The following is a 13,700-nucleotide window of genomic DNA, read 5'->3' as shown; positions in this document are numbered from 1 at the left end:
AACGAGTTTATTTAAGTACAAGGGTCATGACAATGTCATAGGGTACTCATTAACAAGGTTATTTAATTACAAAGGGAATGACAATGTCATAGAGTACTCATTAACGAGGTTATTTAATTACAAAGGTTATGACAATGTCATAGAGTACTCATTAACGAGGTTAATTAATTACAAAGGGAATGACAATGTCACAGAGTACTCATTAACGAGGTTATTTAATTACAAAGGTCATGACAATGTCATATAGTACTCATTAAAGAGGTGATTTAATTACAAAGGTATTGACAATGTCATAGGGTACTCATTAACGAGGTAAATTAATAACAAAGGTGATGACAATGTCATAGAATACTCATTAACAAGGTTAATTAATTACAAAGGGAATGACAATGTCATAGAGTACTCATTAACGAGGTTATATAATTACAAAGGTGATGACAATGTCATAGAGAACTCATTAACGAGGTTAAATAATTACAAAGGGAACGGCAATGTCATAGAGTACTCACCAATGAGATGATTTAACTACAAAGGTATTGACAATGTCATAGAGTACTCATTAACGAGGTTATATTAATTACAAAGGTGATGACAATGTCATAGAGAACTCATTAACGAGGTTAATTAATTACAAAGGGAATGGCAATGTCATAGAGTACTCACCAATGAGATGATTTAATTACAAAGGTATTGACAATGTCATAGGGTACTCATTAACGAGGTTATTTAATTACAAAGGGAATGACAATGTCATAGAGTACTCATTAACGAGGTTAATTAATTACAAAGGGAATGACATTGTCTTAGCTGTATAGAGTACTCATTAACAAGAATTAATAATTACAAAGGTCATGGCATTGTCTTAGCTGAATAGAGTACTCATTAACAAGATTTTATATTATAATAATAATATAAAATAATAGTGATAAATAATTTTCAGAGAGGGGTAACATTACAAATAAGCAATTGTTGTAGTGGTTACACACTCAAATTTATTACGATCCCTTTTGTGGGGTGGGAGATGACAACCTTCACGTGGTCCACCCTGTTGTTAACTAATTGTCATCAAACAATACAGCTGTATATACGTATGTATATATAGCTCTATGCATTTAACCAGTAACCCCATCAGGCTCGATGAATTTTCAAGAATGTTCATGATCAGTCAATGACCATGCCTAAAACAGTTCATAACATGTTCATTAGAGCAGATCATGAACCAAGTTCAAGAACTGTTTATCTGTTCAATTGATGGACGTTTGATAGGGGAACAAAAGGGAAGCGACGAGTTCTTTATTGGCCTTTTAAAACCAGCAGGGTCATTGCCAGGTGATAAAGGCCCGAGCAGATGGCGAGGGCCTTTATTGCACGGCAACATACGTTTAAGAACAAGTCACTACTCTTTTATTCCCATTAATAGTAACGCCCTTTTGTTAAAAAGCGCGCTTAGAAATAGATATGTGTGCGCACTTACATTACGCCCTGTTACTAAAAGCTATGAATTGCGTGTTTGGCATGAGTATATTGGCGTACGTGCAAGCCTGACACGCGGAAGCCAGCCGGTTATAAACAGCTCCAGCTGGGCCCAATTTCATGGCTCTGCTTACAGTAAGCAGAGAATCAGTGCTTACCGAAGCAGGGAATTCTGTGTATACGGCAAGCGTACTTCACAGGTTAGCGGAAAATTTTGGCTTTTGCGCGTGCCTACTCCACATTTCTAGGCATTCTGCGCTTAAAAGGCTAGCAATGAAATCCGGTTATAAACGGCGACAGCTGGGCCCAATTTCATGGCACTGCTTACGGTAGGCAGAGAATCAGCGCTTACGGTAGCAGGGAATTCTGTGTATACGGCAAGCGTATTTCACTGGTTAGCGGCGAATTTTGGCTTTTGCGCATGACGTTTCTAGGCATTCTACGCTTGAAAGGCTAGCACATAAAACCGGTTATAAACAGCTCCAGCTGGGCCCAATTTCATGGCACTGCTTACAGTAAGCAGAGAATCAGCGCTCTCCGAAGCAGGGAATTCTGTGTATACAGCAAGCATATTTCACGGGTTAGCGGCAAATTTTGGCTTTTGTGCGTGCCTACTCCATGCTTCTAGGCATTCTACGCTTTAAAGGCTAGCACATAAAGCCGGTTATAAACAGCTCCAGCTGGGCCCAATTTCATGGCACTGCTTACGATAAGCAGAGAATCAGCGCTTACGGAAGCAGGGAATTCTGTGTATACAGCAAGCATATTTCACGGGTTAGCGGCAAATTTTGGCTTTTGTGCGTGCCTACTCCATGTTTCTAGGCATTCTACGCTTTAAAGGCTAGCACATAAAGCCGGTTATAAACAGCTCCAGCTGGGCCCAATTTCATGGCACTGCTTACGATAAGCAGAGAATCAGCGCTTACGGAAGCAGGGAATTCTGTGTATACGGCAAGCGTATTTCACAAGTTAGCGGCGTATTTTGGCTTTTGCGCATGCCTACTCCACGTTTCTAAGCATTCTACGCTTAAAAGCCTACCTCAGAAATTTGGCGCTTGCACGTAAGCGGGGAATCGTGATGGTAACTCCACGTTTCTATGCATTCTCTGCTTAAAAGGCTAGCACAGAAAGCTGGTTATAAACAGCTCCAGCTGGGCCCAATATCATGGCTCTGCTTGCCGTAAGCAAAGAATCAGCGCTTACGGAAGCAGTGAATTCTGTGTATATGGCAAGTGTATTTCACGGGCTTGCGACGAATTTTGGCTTTTGCGCAAGCCTACTCCACGCTTCTAGGCATTCTACGCTTAAAAGCCTACCTCAGAAATTTGGCGCTTGCACGTAAGCGGGGAATCGTGATGGTAAGCGCGGAATTCGGCGGTAAGCAGAGCCATAAAATTGGGCCCTGGTCATTCTCAACCATTTAAACACCTCAGGTGTAGCGCTCTCAACCAATAGGAGTAGCGAAACTGTCTTGGGTATTTATGAATGGATTTTTATAAATTTCATGAATTTTCAGTAAAACTTCCGTCTAAGCTTTCTTAGTTTGCAGTTTATTAACTTTAATGCATTATCATAACTCGACTGTGTATCAGCTCCCTGGCATTATGTTATTTTTAGTATCCGTATGTCATTGCTGGTAATGCTCATTAACATAATTATCAATCACTTTACTTTGAAGTGTTTTCTTTTGCCATTAGGTCTAAGCTATAGTAAGTTTTAAAATGTTCAATTTGTGTTGCCAGGTTTTTATTCATTCAAACTTACATTTATCTTCATAAAATCAAGTACAAACAATTGGTTTTGTAAAGGATAACCAATAAACAAAGCTGTTTATTGAGGCAGAGAAAAATAGAGCTTAACATTCAGTGTACAAGTATGGCTTTTGAGTAAAATAAATGCATTGGTCATGTGAAACAGGAAACAACTGTGTGATGTAGACTGATCATTGTAAAAAATAGTAGAAATACCCCTGCCCTGTAAAACAACCGTGCATTGTTTTGTCAAAATGTCAAAGGAAAAGGGGCCTGTGTGAATTATGATTTGTTAACCTATAAAAAATCCGGAAAAACCTTAAGTTATTTGGTTTGTATCCCACTCCAGTGAATTTGTCTTTGTTCACCCCAAAATCATTTACAATTTGCCCAGTCAGTAATTTCCTTTGATATGATTTGAAACTTTGCACGGTGGAAGTTTTATTAAAGAGATAGTACACAGTAAAACATCTGTTTTGAGAAGTGTTTGTTTTAAAGACCGTTGGTTAACGATTCTTTATGCCAGAACTTCAAACATAGAATTAATCTGCAACAAAACATTTCAAAAAGTGATTGCGTTTTTAAAAACCTGTGTTATTTGTGTCAACATGGAAAGAATTTTCCCTTTATATAGGAATACAAGCTGGAAAGCATTACCGCTGTAACGATTCTTATGTTCAATTTGTGAGAGGGGTTCAAAATTGTTACACCTTTTTCATCCCCATAATGTACAAAAAAGATGAAATGTTTCTCAAAATGCGATTATCTAAAGCTGTTTACTAAGCTTCACCGCAGTTATAAGTTTTTACTGACCCATTATTTGAAAGTTGAATATTATCTATAGGAATACAATCTGGGAGGCAATAAAGGCACTGTACACGTTTGGTAATTGTCAAAGACCAGTATTCTCACTTGGTGTATCCCATCATAAGCATAAAATAACAAGCCTGTCATAATTTGGGCTCAATTGGCCATCGAAGTTGCGAGAAAACATTTGGTGTGCTTGCAGCTAGGAATAAAATACTTCTAGCTAGAAGTCTTTTAATATTTTAGTTAGAAATAACCCCTTTCTCAAAAATTACGTTACTTCGGAGGGAGTCGTTTCCCAGAATGTTTATACCATGAACAACCGCTCTCCAATGCTCGTTACCAAGTCAGTTTTTAAGTTAATTGTTTTGAGTAATTACCAAACGTGTACCTTCCCTTTAACGCTTCTCATTTTAATTATTTGGGAGAATAAAAATAGGAAGGATAATCCCAATAGGAATATAATCTGAGAAGCATTACCGCGGTAATGCGTGTTATGATCGGGGAGGGGGGGGGGGTCAAGCGTTTGTAACAGGAAGCGAAGTATAATTTTTTTATCTAAAACTTGCACTGTAGGGCCTACTATCCAACTATAGGCCCTACTCCTCACCGCATGTATAAAGTTTTATGGCATTCCAGAGTTCAATATGGTCCAACTGGAAACAATTTAGTCAAATTAGGATACAATAGAGATACAATCCGAGAAGCGTTACTGCGGTAATGCTTTTATATTCAATTTGGGGGGGGGAGGGGAGGGAATAAAAAGTGGTACCCCGTTTTCCATACCCGGACGTAAATGTACTTCTTAAACGATGCATTGTACTATCCAAAGCTGTCGTACTTCTTACCACTTAGATTTTTTTCCACTGGTTTTTCAGAGTTTCATTGTCATAATGGGAAGAATAGTTCCTATAGAAACACAATCTGAGAAGCATTACCGCAGTGACGCTTCTTACATTAAATTTTGGGGTCGCCAGAAGCCATTGGACACTATTGGTAATTGTCAAAGACCAGTCTTCCCACTTGCTGTATCTCAACATAATATGCATATAATAACAAACCTGTGAAAATTTGGGCTCGATTGGTCGTCGGAGTTGCGAGATAACTATGAAAGAAAAAAACACCCTTGTCACGCAAAATTGTGTGCTTTCAGATGCTTGATTTCGGGACCTCAAATTCTAAACTTGAGGTCTCGAAATCAAATTCGTGGAAAATTACTTCTTTCTCGAAAACTACCCACTTCAGAGGGAGCCGTTTCTCACAATCTTTTATACTACGAACCTCTCCCCATTACTCATTACCAAGTAAGGTTTTATGCTAATAATTATTTTGAGTAATTACCAATAGTGTCCACTGCCTTTAAGCTATTTTTCTGTGCTTAGCAAGTGTTTGTGCTTCCAGGCATAATGAAATTAGGCCTACGTTCCAGTCTATTTCCTGGCAGGCAATACATTCCACTGCTCATATTATGAAAAATGCTGTATGATAACGACCAAATAAATAGAAGGCTGGATTTCTGCACAAAAATATTGGAAAAAGTCATACAAATTGAACTTTGATAGCGCCCTCTATTGACAGGCTAATTTCATTATGATTCAAATTATATCGCCAATTGTTCTTCACCAATGTTCTCCAATAATTTCACGAAATCGCCTTAAAAATTACAGATTATTCTTCATCCATCAACCAGTTAATTCTCGCCCGTGCGTGCAGTATAGAAGTGAGTAGGACTTTTCTTCTTTTGTTATCTCTAAAGATGGGATATTGGTATTTTTTAAGTATGGGGCTCGTGATCAGTGTGATGATCAATCATTGATGGTTTGCTGCGTGCATGGGAAAGTTTGTTATTTACCAGTTACGATATGGTAGTGTTTTACCGTAGTTACAGAAGTTCCGGAGTACCCAATCATCAAGTGGTTGATTATTAAGGTTACTAGTGCTGTGTTTCTTCTCTTTGGGCCTAATAATAATCCAGTTGATCTCATTGTTTTGTGTACATGCTGTATTACCTATAAATTTTTTTTTAATAATAATTGACACTGGCCTAGGCCTGTTTCGTTGTCTACGGATATGTGATGTGTGCTTTGTTTACCCACGCCTGCTTCTTCTATTCTGTGGAAGAGGTAAAGACATCACCAATCAGTGGTAAAGCTCGTTCATTTCAACAATGGATGAAGGTAAGTGAAGATTGAACAACTTCTTTCCAATTTTCTCATTTGCTTTCACCTTTTTTGTTTACAGTACAGTACTCTTGATGTTGGAACTGTAATACTTACCTTCATTGGTGATGATCAGTGTTGTAGCCATGGTGGGCGACGGTGGGCGGGCCTGCCCAGTACTGACATGTTCCGCCTGGCACTTCAGCTGAAAAACAGACTGCCAATACCACAACTAGTTCCAATGGTAGGTCTTGTATTGCATAATGGTCATCAGCCAGTGAGGCAGTTGAACATCTTCTGTGATTAATTTGTGGGCAGAAGTTTTATTGGGCTCTTAAAGTCACCTGGAAGTGGTATTTTTTAAAAATAAAGCTTTTGTCACTAATGTGTTTTGATGAGTGGAATGTGAATCAGTTAACTAAGGTTTTAAAAAATCAGTTCTTATGTTATTTACAAATTTAACAGTAGACCCCGACCCGAGAAGGCGCTGTTCGTGACGTCAATCGAGGCAGACTTTGCCTGTAATGCGTAGAGTAAACACAATTGCAAAATGTACGGACCAAGTCGTGAGTTTGTACTTTTAAAAACAAACAAAAATGTTTTTTTCCGGCAATGCCGACCAGGTGTATTGCTGCTGAATGCAGAAAAACACTTTTTGAAATGTACCAACTCACGACTTGGACGTACATGTACTTTGCACGTGTGTTTATTATACGCATTGCAGGCAAAGTCTGCCTCGAATGGCGTCACAAAAGGGGTAGGCGGAGTCAGCCCCCCAAACAACTTTATATATTTTTTTAACATATATATCGTGACAAACAAATACTAAAAAAATTATATACTCTTATGTTTGAAAGAAAAAAATTGTACTTCCAGGTGACTTTAAGTTTGTACAATGATGCTTTAAGGCAAAATGAGTTGTCTTTCGACCCTTGTCATTTTTTATTTAATTTTTGGAAATCTGAAAAGAGCAAAAGCTATACTCTGCTACTTTGAAAACTCTAGGTTTATACAACCTTTTGTTCAAAATTTATGAAAGGAGATAACACCATGAGATCTGAGCAACTGAAAAAGGTTGAAAGCCCTTTCTGGTTTAAAACCCTTTACATCCACATGTATGAACTGCTAGACAAACCGCTTAGGCCTGCAGACATCCCGCTCCTCCGCCCCTTTGACATAATATCGGAGGAACCACCTGCAAACGAGTGGAAATGACCAAAAACACTTTTCCAAAAACAAAGTGTCACCCGCCTGACAAATGTTTTGCTGCATTTGGCCTGGCAGACGCTCTGCTCCCCCCCCCCAACTTTGTATAGGGAATGGTGTTATTGGTCATTTCAACTTGGTTTATGTGGCTCCTCCGATGTTTAACCTGGGGGTTGGGAGAGGAGGAGTCTGGCGGGCCCAATGCAGCAAAAACCTTGTCTGGCGGCTGATACTGGTTTGGGGAATAGTGTCATTGGTCATTTCAACTTTGTTTGAGGTGGTTCCTCTGATGTTTACTTAAGTAGGGGGGGGGGGGGGTGTCGGGCGGGCCCAATGCAGCAAAACTTCTGTCAGGCAGCTGAATACTGGTATTAAGAATAGTGTTAATCGTCCTAATTCTCTATGGTCATTTCAACTGCGTTTCAGGCTGTTCCTCTGATGTTTAACCCGGGGGGGGGGGTGTCTGGCGGGCCCCTGGATGGCGGGCCCCTAATTCGCGGGTCGCCTGGAAAATTACCACGTCGTGTAAGGGAAACCTTCCAGTACCACAAAACGGACCTTGTTCATTTCCAGACTTTGCTAGCTGCAGTTCCTTGGGGAGTGATTGACTACAACGACATTAACGATGCTTGGGATACGTTCAGTGATTTCTTCCTCAATTGCGTCAAGGAGTGTGTTCCTGTCCGAAAAGGTAGCAAGAGAGCTAAGCCCTGGATCACCGAGGAACTTCATCGGCTCATCCTTGAGAAGCAAAGGTTGTTTAAACGAGCTCGTGTAAGTGGAACTGAGACAGCTTGGAAACTATTTAAACTTGTCAGGAACAAAGTACGCAATCTCTCCAAAAGGGCGTACAGTGAGTTCGTAACTGATTTGTTTAAGAAAAGAGATAATCGGAAAACTTTCTGGTCTTTTGTGAAGTCCAAACGCAAATCTTCTCAATCTACCAATTCTTATTTCATCAATGGTGAAAATATAAGTGACCCATCTCGGATTGCAAATGAGTTTAACTCTCTTTTCGCCAGTTTTTTCTCCGGATCCACCGACCAGGACCGTGTCACTTCTCCCACGTTGGAATTTCCCCCGTTGGAACGTTTTTCCATCACTTCAACTCAAGTTTCGTCTGAGATTCGGAATCTTTCCGCACACAAAGCATATGGACCTGATGGTATTAGCGCCCAAATGTTGAAACTTGCTGCCCCAGCCATTGTTCCTGTTCTCACAACTTTTTACAACCACACTCTTGCTTCAGGTTGTCTTCCAAGTGCGTGGAAACGTGCTAATGTAGTGCCCGTCTTCAAAAAAGGAGAAAAGAGCAACTTGATCAATTACAGACCCGTTTCTTTGACTCCAATAATCTGCAAGCTTTTAGAAAAAATCTTGTGTCGTCAAATTCTCGACCACTGTCAAATCAACGGACTTGTAGCTGACCGGCAACATGGGTTCATTCCTGGGAGGTCTTGTTCTACAGCATTGGTGTCAGCTAGTTCTCGATGGCTTCAATCTTTGGACGCACGGGTACCTGCAGTGGATGTAATCTCCTTAGATTTCAGTCGTGCGTTTGACACTATAAGCCACGATATTCTTGTTAAGAAACTCCAACTTTGCTACAACATAAAGGGTGCTGCTCTTGACTGGATTGAGTCGTTTGTAACAAACCGCCTGCAACGAGTTGTCTACAAAGGCTTTACTTCAGACTGGCTACCGGTCGGTTCAGGAGTGCCACAGGGCTCTGTACTTGGCCCCCTGCTCTTTGTTTTGTACGCGAACGATCTTCAGCTTCAACTTTCTTCAAACCTTGTACAGTACGCAGATGACACATTTTTGTTCAAAAATGTTACAACTGACGCGCCGGATTCTCTACTTCAGAAGGACCTAAACACTATAGTTAACTGGGCTAAATTGAACTGTTTGCGCTCAAATGCTGACAAGTGCAAATCGATACGGTTGACTTGGCGACGTATGAGCAAACCAGAATACAATCTTGGAAACTCCCCCCTGGAATGTGTGGACTCCATCAAGCTTCTAGGCTGTATATTCCAGAGTAACTTATCTTGGGATCTACAAGTGCAGGCTGTTACTTCAAAATGTAATAGACTGATTGGTTTGATTCGCCTCATCTCTGGCAACTGTCCTTCGTGCGTATCGCTCCATTTGTTCAAGACTCTTGTGCAGCCAATCTTGGACTACTGCTCACCCGTCTGGTGGGTTCACCGTAAAAAACACATCATATCAATCGAATCGGTACAGCGCAGAGCCAGCAGGATGATACTTCGGCAAACATATATGGAACAGCCTTATCAAGAAAGACTGAAGACTCTGGGTCTTATGTTGCTGTCTGACAGAAGAATTTTTTTAAACATTTGCTTTATTGTAAAACTGTTGATGTCCACTCGGTATAGTTTTATGAATGACTTAACTAATCTGTCTAAAGTTAAATCCCGTCACACAGAATTGCTCACTTTTCATCACCTAAAACCTAGGACGGATGCTTATAAATTTTCTACCATTGTTCGCTTTCCTAAAATGTTCTCAGAGCTCACTTTGGATACCAGGAATGTTTTGATTTTGGAGGGGTACAAGTCCTTTCGTATGAAGCTGAGGGGGGAATTTTTAGTATGTTAAAAGTGCTAGTGGTTTTAATTGTCTAAGGGGTCTTTGTGCTTTTTGGGTGGTGTTTGGGGAGGCTCTCTGCTATCATTGTCCTCGAGCCCAGTGGGTTGGCATGAATCTGTGAGGGTGCACTCTGTGCCAATTTTATTTTTTCTGGGTTTTTTTAGTCCATTCTATGTTTTTTATTATTTTCAATTGTTGTCCCTTCCTCTTATCGCTGCGGTGTTTTGTTGTGGGTGTAGTTTTTTGTTTTCAATAGTCTGATTTTGTTGTGTTTTAATGATTTCTATTGTGTGATTCTTAAATGTTTCAGTGCAATCACCTTTTTATATTGTATAATTATATTTTTATCGTTGGCAGGGGTCTGGTTTTACACATCTTTTGATGACAGTTTTATACTTTTGTTTTAGCCTTGACAGCCCCTGTACAACTTGCAACTATTGTGTATGTCTAAAGATTTAAAATAAATAAATAAATAAAAATGCAGCAAATGTTTTGTCGGGCGGCTGATACTGGTATTGGGAATAGTGTCATCATTTGTCATTTCAACTTGGTTTACAAGGGGGTCTGATATTTAACGTGGGGGGGTCTGGCAGGCCTAATGCAGCAAAACCTTTGTCTGGTGGCTGATACTGGTATTGGGAATAGTGTCATCATTGGTCATTTCAACTTGGTTTTAGGTGGTTCCTCAGATGTTTAACCCAGGAGAGGGGGGGGGGGGTGTCTGGCGGGCCCAATTCAGCAAATCTCAAGTCTGGTGGCTGATACTGGTATTAATTAAAGTGTTATTGGTCCTTTCTCTATCTGGTCATTTCAACTGCGGTTCCTCTGTTGTTTAACCCAGCTACTAGCATACTTGTTATTAAATTATGGGCTCTTACGTTTTAAAAGAATACCAGGTCGACGCGTGGGGTCAGGGCTGGAGCTCCAGAAAGGGGGTGTTTTTAGAATTATGTATTTCAAGAGGCAGTATCACTGAGTATGGATTGAATTTTTGGTGCATCTTCATAAACCCTTGGAGTATCAAGAAGACGACAGGCCTAACCATGCCGGATTAACATGAGTTGAGATTTGTGAGTTTGGTGTTATTTACCGAGCTTTGTTTGTTTTGATTGGCTGTTTGCAGGGAAGAGGTTGAATCAAGGAAGAGGCTTAGTGAGAACAATGCAGAGGACAAGTAGTTTATTTATTTGTTTATTTATTTATTCACCCAGGCTTTAAAAACTTAAAAACACACAGCAACAATAAGTAGAAATGTATAACTTTTGCATTATTAGTAAAATAATTAGAGACATATCAACAAAAAGCAAGCAGAAGCCTATATGGATTGCCCAATAGGGAACCAAATCACTATTCAGTTCTTGAATTGGTCTCAACATTTTGACTAGCTTGCTCTAGCCATCGTCAAGAGACTGACTCCGGGGTAGTGCAGTTAATTATGATCCTATAAAGCTAAAGTAGTTGTCCCAGCCAATTTTCTATACCTGCGCCAGGGTATATTTACAAAGCAGGACAGTTCTTTTCAGAACAAGTTTCCCCAAAATCTGATATTCTACTCTTTGCGGTAGTAAAATAAAGCAAGACAGTTCTCTAAAGAACAAACTCTACCTGGCAAGTAGAAACACACATGGTGTTTGTTACCGCAAACCAAATACAATTGATACCTCACCATGCAAAGCCTAAATTCTTTTGTACCCTTTTCACTGATGAAAGAGGTTTCTAAAAAAAGTATTGCCTTGTTAGTGATTTCCAATCCATGTTTAGTTTCACCTCACATGTAGGTACTTTTTTCCCCAAAAGACTTCGTTGGATTAAAACACAAGTGCTTTATTTGTCTTTAAAAAGACAAATTTGTCTTTAAAAAGACAAATAGGTAATTAATATCTGCAAATTATTTATTATGGCCCATCAAAATGAACTAGGCATTTCTGAGCTTTTAAGAAACTGGTGATTGTTAAATGTAATACTGTAAAAAATTAACTATGCCTAGTGCTAGTGATCAAATGCACACAAAACATGCAACTACACATGTAGATCATTCAGACTGAATTTCTTCGTTTAACAGCAGCTGATGTAAATTTGTCCGATATTTGTTGTCTATTGTAGGTTGCGTAGAGAAGCCCTACAGAAGTACATTCGGCGAGCAGTAGCATCTAGACAAACGGTAAGTACAGTCTTTCTAATGATTTTTCTCCTGTAGATGATCAGCGTATATTAATCGAAACATGAGTCTTTAATCAATAGTTCTTTTCCTAACCAACACTATTCAAAAAGAGACTCACACGGTGTTATCACAAAATGTTCTTATAGTTATAATTCCACCATACAAAGTTTCAAATTCTACTAATGGTGGTGGGCATCAAATAGGTGGGGGTGGGGTGTGACAAGGGGAGAGGGGCACAATATCAAATGTCCCCCCCCCCATCTTTTTGACCACCTTGATCATGAAGCCAAAGTATTGCACTGTGTAAGACCAACCCTGTGTCTCGCCATGGGCATTAATCCTGGAGGCTAAGGGACCTTGTCAAAACTCATCCTGGACAGCCAACGGACGGGCGCCCGTCCAGGACCAGGTTTCTGTCCCATGTTCAATTCCCTTGTAGTGATTACTTTATCGGACGGGCTATAGGACAAGCTCGCAGTGTCTGGCCTTCACCAGAGATCATTTGTTTACAAACCGCAGAGTGTTTAGATTGCTATCTACTGGAAAACAAGCAGGGGGTCTCCCGAGGGCCAGTTTGCGGTTTCACACTGGGCTTCAATGACCTTGAGTATTTACTACAGACAAATTGGTCATATCTTAAGCTCTCTGTGCATTTCAATTTGTAACTTTTTAACAGGATGGGTTTCAACGTTTTTATTTCAGTCTGTGGACAAAATTGCAATTGTCTTTATTGTCTATGTTGTTCTTTTCTGCGTCAATAAAAGCTTATTTAATTATTTGAGATCCTAGAGAATCAGTTTCAACATATCACGTCAACAGTTAACTAAGGTTTCAGTGCCATACATCTCCATCGGTGATGCTCGGATAGCTCCCTCGCTGAAAGCTCGGAACTTAGGGGTTATTTTTGATTCATCGATGACACTTCAGCCACACATCAACAACATTGTTCGTTTATCATCATATCACATCAGGAATATAGGTAAGATTCGCAAGTACTTGGACAAAAGTGCCACTGAAAAGGTCATTCACGCATTTGTTACTTCTCGTCTTGACAACGGCAATGCTCTTCTCTACAGTCTTCCTAACAACCAGATTTCTCGACTTCAACGGCTCCAAAATACTGCTGCCCGCGTTGTGACACTGTCTAGAAAATCCTGTTTTATCACCCCCATTCTGAAACAACTACACTGGCTCCCTATCTCTCAACGAATCATCTTCAAGCTGATGCTCATTGTCCACAAAGCTCTAAATGGCAAGGCTCCCCACTATATTTCTGAACTGCTTCAAGTTTACACTCCATCAAGGAATCTTCGATCAAGTTCCATGCTTCTCCTCATTGAACCCAAGTCTCGACACTCATGGGGTGACAGGTCTTTTTCTGTAGCCGCACCACGCATCTGGAACTCTCTACCACTTAATCTTCGATCTTGTCTTTGTACCGAAAAATTCAAGTCTCTTCTCAAAACTTATCTTATGTCACAGGTTTTCAATGACTAATTTTGTTGTGTCTGTTTTTCTTTGTGTTGTGTT

At 40.0% G+C, this 13,700-nt stretch overlaps 1 long non-coding RNA gene across 1 annotated transcript; it reads left to right on the top strand.

The window, feature by feature from the left end:
• The first annotated feature begins 5,613 nt into the window (after window positions 1-5,613).
• LOC139951489 (uncharacterized) lies at window positions 5,614-12,157 on the top strand. Its single transcript, XR_011787784.1, has 3 exons — window positions 5,614-5,751; window positions 6,273-6,434; window positions 12,113-12,157. It is a non-coding gene; the product is annotated as an uncharacterized lncRNA (long non-coding RNA).
• Window positions 12,158-13,700: the final 1,543 nt, after the last annotated feature.

Source organism: Asterias amurensis, chromosome 19 (assembly GCF_032118995.1).
Source record: "Asterias amurensis chromosome 19, ASM3211899v1".
Classification (NCBI taxonomy): domain Eukaryota; kingdom Metazoa; phylum Echinodermata; class Asteroidea; order Forcipulatida; family Asteriidae; genus Asterias; species Asterias amurensis.
This window is presented reverse-complemented; position numbering and strand designations above follow the sequence as displayed.